Raw genomic sequence first — 9,235 nt, 5'->3', positions numbered from 1 at the left:
CCAGTTAAGCCGCAAACCGGAAAGTGCACCAAAGTGTACCACCTCTCTCAGAACCGGGGACAGGTTGTTTTACGGGTCTGTGTTATGTTATGTTATGTTATAACAAATTTCTTGAGCGCACTGTCACCAAAGGTTTCCTGGCGCTGATTGGACTAGAAAAGAAGGGGAGAGATCAGGGGAGGAGGGGAGTTAGTGGGGAAAAGTATTGTTTTTAGGGATTTCCTAAAAGAGAGGAGGGAACAAGATGACTTAAGTGCGAGAGGGAGAGAGTTCCATAGCTTGGGGGCTAGGCAGGAGAAGCTGCGGCCGCCCGATCTGGAGAGTTTAAAACGGGGGACGGCGAGGAGCAAAAGATGAGTGGACCTCAAGGTGCGAGGGGGGCAGTAAGGGGTGATGAGAGACTTGAGGAAAGCGGGGGCGGAACCAGTGAGAGCTTTGAAAACCAAACAGTGAACCTTGAAAGTAATTCTTTCGTTCACTGGTAACCAATGAAGGTGGCGTAATAGAGGTTGGGCCGACTGCCATTTGGGGATTTTGAAGATCAGCCGAGCGGCCTGGTTTTGGACGATCTGCAACCTCGACAATAAAGATTTAGGGAGACCGTAGTAGATTGAATTTGAAAAGTCCAACCTGGACATCACCAGGGCTATTAGGACTTGCAGCAAGGCTTCAGGCGAAAGGAGGTGAGCGACTTTCCGTATCCTGTAAAGTTGGAACATACAGGAAGATGTTACTGCACTCACCTGTGCCTTGAGAGTGAGCCCGGAGTCGATCAAGACTCCGAGACTCTTGACACATCCAGCAGGAGAAGGTGGTGTTCCAAGCTCAGTCGGCCAGTGCTGAGGGCCCCAGAAGAGGGCACTTCTCCCCGGGAGGAGGAGCTCAGTCTTGCCCGGATTGAGCTTGAGTTGGTTTTGGTTCATCCAAAGCTGGATATGTGTCATGGCAGCCTGAAAATTAATGGCAGCATCGGGGGAGGTGAGGGGAAAAATAATCTGTAAATCATCCGCGTAATTAAACACGGTGATATCCCATTTACCCAGGGAGTGAAGGAGGGGTTGAAGGTACAAACTAAAAAGAAGGGGAGACAAAGAAGATCCTTGAGGGACTCCTCAAGAAGAGGAGACGCTGGTGGCGCAAAAAGGACCCAAGCTGACTGCCTGGGACCTCTCCTCGAGAAAGGATTTAATCCAAGACAGAGCAGCCCCACAGATTCCGGCGGATTCGACACGGTGGATTAAGATGTTATGGTCCACCGTGTCGAAAGCCGCCGATAGATCGAGTAAAACTAATGCCTGGGGTTGTCCTCTGTCCTCGTTGCGCCTAAGATTATCCAGCACAGCGAGGATCACGGCCTCAGTGGAGTGAGCTGGTCTAAACCCGGCCTGGTTAGGTGCCAGGTAATTGGACTCCTCGATGAAGTGTGAGAGGCAGGTCGTGACATGAGCCTCAAGGATTTTGGATAGGAAGGGTAGGAGAGAAATGGGGCGGTAATTAGCCAGGCTTTTTTTAAGAGAGGCACCAGTGTGGCCTCTTTGAATGACCTGGGGACAATGCCCGAGTTGAGGGAGGAGTTGAGTAAGGGGAGGATACAGTGGGGAAGGGTATGGCAAATATCACGAAGCACGAAGGGGGGGCAACAGTCCTTGGGGGATCCAGATTTCACACGAATATACAGTCTAACAAGAGATTCTGGGTTGAGCACAGGGAACTGAGAAAAAATTGATGTGTTGGCAGGGGAGGGAACTGATGTGGCAAGGAGAGGTGAGTGGGGGATAGAGTTCTTAATAGAGGTGATTTTATCGATAAAAAAGAATTTAAAGCAGTACATGATTCCAAGGAAGGAGGTGGGATCGGAAGTGTCCTGGCGTCCGATGTCAATTCACCAAGGACTTTAAAGATCTCCTTAGATCTGTTGGGAGCTGTTAAGATCCTGTTAGAAATGAAGGTGGTTTTGGTAGTGATGATTGCAACTTTGTAGGCTTTGCGCGCGGACACATAGGCTTCCCTGTCGGGGCCAAGGTAGCGGCGCCGCCATCTGCGCTCCAATCGGCGCAGCTCCAGGTGTTGTTGCTTTAAGATGGAATTATACCATTTATGGGACTTATTAGGATGGGTGCGGGAATAGCAGGTAAGAGGTGCAAAAGTATCGCTGGCCGTCGTTAACCAGTGAGAAATATTGGCATCCATGGTGTTGATGTCTGAGGACTCGGGGAATAGGGGCTGGGTTTTAGCAAGTAGGGAGAGGAAGGCAGGTGAGTCGAGAGACTTCCAGTTCCGAGCAGACCCTCCAAGCCGGGAGGGAGGCCTGACCAGGCCCTTTATAAGGATAGAGGACTCGATCAGTGAATGGTCTGACCAGACACAGGGGGAGATAGTCAGGCCAAGAAGTGATATGCCCTGAGTCCAGATGTGGTCTAAGATGTTACCCCCAGTGTGGGTGGGAGAGGTGACATGCTGCGTCAGGTTGAGACTGGAAAGTGCCTCAAACAATTCGGTGGCATGAGGACCAGCATCAGCATGGTTAAACCAGTAGTTAAAGTCGCCATATATGGCAACGCGAGCTGAAGAAGTCATAAGGGCAGTGAGCTGCTCACAAAGAGTGACAGGAAACAAAGGCATAGGGGTAGGAGGGCGGTATAAGACAATAAGGGTCAGGGCCCCAGCTACAGTTGGCAGGCTAATTACCAAATTTTCAACATCAGGGAGGCATAGGGATAAAGACTTAATAAAAGGTAGGTCTTTGCGAATGATTGCTGCGACCCCACCGCCACGGCGGCCGTGAGGCCGATTGGCGTTCAACAGGTAATAGTTAGGGGGTAAAGCAGCCAGAATGTCGGGGAGGGATAGGTCGGGCAGCCAGGTCTCGGTGAGCAACAGGATGTCTGGGTTTTCCGCGGTCAGTAAGAGAAAAATATCAGTATGGTGTTGGGGGAGAGACCGGGTGTTGAGGTATAGTATACGGATACGAGTTTCCGGCGGCACAGGGAGCAACTCAGGGTCACAGGTGAGTCTAGGAGAGGCCAAGTCGGCCGCGATGCCAAGGGATACCAAGCGGTCCCAAGTTGTAGATAGAAGGGCGCAGGGAGGCTGCTGGAGAGTTCTAAGTGCAGCAGGTGAGTATGCCATTAATTAGGCAGCATTTCGGGGCCCTGGGCCGGACTGGGCGCGGACGGGCGCAGACGGGCTTGCCTTAGGCGCGCCTTCGGCGTGCAAACGGCGCGCCCGCTGCACCCGTCCGCTGCGCGTACGGTAAAAGCACTTGCTTTATAGGGATGCTTGGGGGCGTGGCCAGTTACAGTGGGCGTGGCCGGGGGAGCGGCCGCTGGAGGCGGCGAGCAGGAGTTTCTATGGCCGCTGCAGCGTCACCTTGGGCTGCGCGGCGAACACAGAGGCAAGGGAGAGTCCCTGAAGGCAGGTAGGCTACAGTTAAAATAAGCGCGAGCGAGCGCTGTGAAAATGCAAGTGAAGTTTAAAAATAGGGGTCTGTTCAGGTCTGTAACTCCCGCGGAAGGCAGGGGAGTGATCCAATCCAATTGCGCTGAGCTAGTATTCAGCTCCTTATGAAGCTCAGGTGGGCGTGGCCAGTTACAGTGGGCGTGGCCGGGGGAGCGGCCGCTGGAGGCGGCGAGCAGGAGTTTCTATGGCCGCTGCAGCGTCACCTTGGGCTGTGCGGCGAACACAGAGGCAAGGGAGAGTCCCTGAAGGCAGGTAGGCTACAGTTAAAATAAGCGCGAGCGAGCGCTGTGAGAATGCAAGTGAAGTTTAAAAATAGGGGTCTGTTCAGGTCTGTAACTCCCGCGGAAGGCAGGGGAGTGATCCAATCCAATTGCGCTGAGCTAGTATTCAGCTCCTTATGAAGCTCAGGTGGGCGTGGCCAGTTACAATGGGCGTGGCCGGGGGAGCGGCCGCTGGAGGCGGCGAGCAGGAGTTTCTATGGCCGCTGCAGCGTCACCTTAGGCTGCGCGGCGAACACAGAGGCAAGGGAGAGTCCCTGAAGGCAGGTAGGCTACAGTTAAAATAAGCGCGAGCGAGCGCTGTGAAAATGCAAGTGAAGTTTAAAAATAGGGGTCTGTTCAGGTCTGTAACTCCCGCGGAAGGCAGGGGAGTGATCCAATCCTCTAACGCAAAGCAGTGTGTCATCTGCATACGTGAAGACCACTATCTTATAGATGGGAAAACGTACTCCTCTGTGGCTATGATATTCCCTGAGCACACACACTAGGGGCTCGGCGACCAATGCATATAGCGTCGGCGACAATCGGCAGCCCTGGCGAGTCCCCCTAGAGATGGGTATAGCATCTGTAACTAAGTCTCCCAGCCAGATTCGGGCAGAGGGTGCATTATACAGCACCCCAATCATTTGCAAGAAGATGGGGCCAAGTCCCATTCTAGACAATAAGTTTCGCATAAATGGCCACTCCACCGAGTCAAATGCCTTCTCCATGTCTAGGAAGATGGCGATAGCACTAGTGTCTGGTCGGAAGTGTTGCATTGTGCCAAAGACAGTACGCAGATTATAAGTGAGGTTTCTGTCAGGCACAAACCCTGCCTATTCCAGGGCTACCAATTCCGGGGTCAGAAGGCCAGGTGAGTAGCTAAGATTTTTGCAAACAGCTTAGTGTCCACGTTTAACAAGGAGAGCGGGTGGTAGGAACCACATTCCTCCGGTGGTTTACCTGGCTTGGGAATAGTCACCAAAATGGCTTCTCTCATTGATTGTGACATCCGTCCCGTAACACACATATAATCGAACAGCTCTGTTATATGCGGGAGCAAGATATCTATGAAGGTCTTGTAAGAAAGCACGTGAGGCCATCTGATCCTGGGGCACCGTTCACCTTCATTCCAGCTAGTGCTTCCAAAATCTCGTCCTTTTCTATGGGGAGGGACAGAAATTCCCTATGTGTATTGGTCAGGAAAGGCAATTTAATATATTCCAGATAGTTCGATATTTCTCCATCCTGATCAGACTGGTGTGAGGCATACAGGTTATTGTATACTGTTTAAAGCTATGAGCGATATCTGCCCATCAGTAAGTAAGTCACCCCTCTCCGAACGGATCTTAGTTATGGAAGTCTTTCTCCTTCTATCCTTCAGGGTATTCACCAGCACTGACCCAGACCTGATGCCCTCTCCATACGTACGAGCTGTGGCATATTTGCCCAGATGCTGCACTTCACAATCTGCTGCCTCATGATACTCCTCAAGTAGTGTCTTCATTACCTCAGTGGACTCCCCATCCATCCCTGACTGTTGCCTGATCTCCAATTCCCCCAATTTACGCTCCAAATGTGACAATCTCTGTTGTATGTCTCGCAGTACCCCAGAGTGTTTGGACATGGCCACCCCTTTAATATACACCTTAAACGCTTCCCAGACCATTTGGACACTGTCCACAGACCCTATGTTAGTGGCAAAAAATGTCTCTATCGCTTCTGCTATCGTTTCTCTAAACAGGGGTCTAACAGCGAGTAAGGGAGGAAATGCCATGTGAATGGAGGAATAGACTTCTTAGGAGTGGACAGAACCAGCAGGATGGGAGAGTGATCAGACAAAGTACGCGGCAAAACCTGACAGGAACGGATCTGGGACATAAGCGACAATGACACAAGCCAATAGTCAATTCGTGTGTGCAGGTTGTGGTAAGCGGAGTAGTGTGTGAACCGCACTCAGTAGGGTAAATTTCTCTCCATACATCCCTTAGTACCAAGCTGATCATTGAGCTGTCTATAGCTCTGAATGCCGTTGCCGGCCTCCTAATCGGTCCACCTGATCTGTCCAGGCTCGGGTTTCTACCAGATTGAAGTGGCCTCCCCATATCATTTGAGTCGTCCCACTTCTGTCCACTATGTTGTCCAGCGAGGTGAAGAACTCCGGGCAGTCATAGTTGGGTCCATATACATTGACCAGTAGCAAGTCAAGTCCCCTACCCTGGCATTGGGATATCACAAACCTACCGCCTGTGTCAGCTGTTACCAGTTGCAGCTTATAGTCAGACCTGGGGTTAACCCATATCATCACCCCCTGTGCGTGAGTCGTGAAACCTGCGATGTTAACGTTCCCCGTCAGACCTCTGGAGCGCATCATTAGGCTCTGAAGCGGGAGATGCGTCTCCTGTAGTAAGGTTATATCAATGTTATATCTAGTGAGGTAGTTCAACACCTTACGTAACTAGGGGTTATCATTAAGGCCCCTTACAATCCACGTCACCGCTCTAAGGGAATCTACTGGCTTCTGAGAAATGGCCTCTTTAGTCGTCACCATCCTGATTGTAGTGCATCACATAGTGTCCAGAGTCCAGCAATTGGTGCATGTACTGTGTGCTGTGTAGTAATGAATCCAACCTATTTAACCTCTTAACAAGAAACCGTGACCCATCCCTAAACTCCCCCTCCGATGGCAGACCTCCCCCAACTTGGTTGCGCTGCATCCCGTATAGGGACTTCACTCACCTCCCCACTCCCACTTTCAACCAAATTAACAGAAGTGGCGGTTTGCACTTGCAGGCGGAGGTCGCTCTTGCTCTACCCCTTAGTCAGATCCAAATTTGTTCATAGTCTCGACCTCCAAGCGCATTACCCTCTTATTGCCTCCACCACCAATCCCCCAGTAAATGCAGCAGATATCAATTCGGGACCCCCGACTACGTATGTAAGGACCCCATGACAACGCGCCAATTAACAATTGGTCTCATGACGCCCATGGTAATAGCTAAAGAAACCCCTGTCTGCTGTCAAACGTGCGTGTACCTAATAACAGTAGCCATCCTATCGAGAGCTTTTCACAGTGGAGAACCAGCAAATGTCTGCGTCACTACTACATTATTTACGATACATACAGGGCTCCTCCTCACCCCTCCCCACTCCCCCAGATCACAGAATACTTAACGAGTGTGTGCTATTGGGCCGGTCTCAGTCCTGTTCTTCTAGCGATCCCCCAGCCGCCTCCTCCAGAAGCGGGCGCTCCGGACTCCGGACTCCGCCTCTGCTCCTTGTTCCATTCTTTAAGCGCCTTCTGCAGAGCCTTCGCGTCCGTGAAGATATGTGACCTTTCTTTCCTGTTCACTCGCAGCTTGGCCGGGTACAACATCGCATAGTCAAGACCCAACTCCCGCAACTGCTTCTTCATGGGACAAATTGCCTACGCGCCTCCTGCACTCGGGAGGTGAAGTCCGGGGATAGAGTGAGATGTTAGACCCTTCATAGGGCTGCGTCTGTTTGTCCCGTGCCAGACGCAGCGCCGCGTCCCTGTCTCGATAGTTGAACAATTTTGCTATAATTGGGCACGGCGGGGCGCCGGGCTGGGGACGAGGTCCCAAGGAGCGGTGCGCTCTTTCCACTATGAACATGTTCGAGAACAATTCTGTATCCAGTAGATCCACCAGTAGCTGCTCCACGAAACGCTCCATGTTCCCGGTTTGAGTCGTCTCCGGCAGGCCCGTAATCCGTAAGTTGCAGCATCTCGAACGGGCCTCAAGGTCCTCTGTATTATCTTGCAGCACCTGCATGATCCTGACAAGCTTTTTATGTTCAACGTAGTATGTGTTTCTTTGACTTCCGTGAGTCGTCATTCGGACATGTCTAGCCTCTCGGCTGGCTTGTCCAGCCGTTCCCCCATTCTATCCATCCGATACGAGTGGGAGTCATACCTCTCAGCAGGGCTTGGAATATTCAAAGTCTGGCAACCGGGCCCGTCGTTGCAGGAGGAGGAAATCCACCTCCCTCTGTGCGCCCCCTCTGTGGCGCCCGCTTCTGTCTTGTGCAGCTCGGTCACCCAGGTCTCACCCCGAGGGATGAGGGTGCCAGGGCGAATTCCCATAGTAATGTCTGGATGGAAACGTAGCTGTCTTTCCTCAGACGTTAATGCTGGACTGCCTGAAGCTCCGCAGGGTCAGGGCTCCGCACTCGTTGCGGTGCCGAGGAGTAAACAATGTGCAATTACCCACAATGAGCCCACAGGTCAGCGGCACCCCTCTAGGCACACTCTTGTCAATTTTTTCCCGTGTCCCAGCCACAACACCCGTGCTGCAGCTCAAAACTGGTGGCCCAGCAACTCCTTTATTCTGTGCGCTCCGGAGTAGGCAGACGCCGCAGTCAGCCAGCAACCTCCGAGGTCCAGTGCTCAGTGTGGCACCCCTTCTTTACACAGTGGGCGTCTATGCAGTGCAGTTAATACAGGGCATGTAGGGGCTTCCGATGGCTTACTGTGTGGTTCCTCCCAGCCGCAGGCAAAAAGGCTGTTCTGTCTGCCCCCCGAGCAGTGCCGTTGGCCTGAGTGGCCCAAGGGTCAGCTGCCTCCTTAATCGCCTCAGTGCCCCCACTTCATGCGGGGATCAGCGGCCTCCTACCTCACGGCAGCTGACTATCGATAAGTCGGTTCGGGAGGGATCTCAGAGTCTGGGAAAAAAGTCTTGTGTTGCACGGGGGTTTCGGTTTCCAGTCAGAATATCAGCAGTGCTCGGCAGGATATCTATAGGTATGTGTAACGGCGCTTCGGAGCTCGAGGCTCAAGCGGCCATCTTTGCCGCGAGCCAAGCTCCGCCCCTCAGGAGACCTTTTTCTTTGAGACCCTTGTGCATGTTGAGGGTTCCTTGAATAGACCATGGAGGCCAAGCTCTTCAACACAGATTCGACATAGCCGAGGCAAATTTCAGCTTTTTTCCACGCTCAGACAATCCCTTAGTATAAGTTGTGTGAGTGGCACTGTTTCCCTGCGCCAAATTGAGTGCCACAAAAGGATTGGAGCCAATTGATTGCATATTGTATTTACGGGAGGCCCAATTCCTGATGTAAGGCATAGTTTGATGAAGATGAGGGAAGGCCAACCAGGGACTTGAAAAAAATTAGTTTCAGTAGTTTGGAGGATATTTGTTGTTACCCGGCCCCATACTCCCACCCCATAGGTTGTCGCTGCCTTAACCTTGGCTTGATAAATGTTTTTAGGGGTATCAGTGGTCTTACACCCATTTTCTGTGCAAGGGGTTTTGTTGCTGAGAGGCTTCTCTCCATTCCCCTCTTCCTACCTTCCACCAGTTTTAGCCAGGACGAGTCTTTATCAAAAAGGACCCCCAGATAAGAAAAAGTGTCAACCACCTCCATTTTCTCTCCATCTACATATAAGTAGGGGGTTTTATCGCTTTTCCTTGCCCCGGCTATGATGGCAAAGGACTTGGTGTGGTTGACCCTTAGATCTAGGGAGTCCATAAATGATATATATCTGTTTATCAGACTTT

The sequence above is a fragment of the Lissotriton helveticus genome, chromosome 7 (genome assembly GCF_964261635.1).
Source record: "Lissotriton helveticus chromosome 7, aLisHel1.1, whole genome shotgun sequence".
Taxonomy (NCBI): Eukaryota; Metazoa; Chordata; class Amphibia; order Caudata; family Salamandridae; genus Lissotriton; species Lissotriton helveticus.
This window is presented reverse-complemented; position numbering follows the sequence as displayed.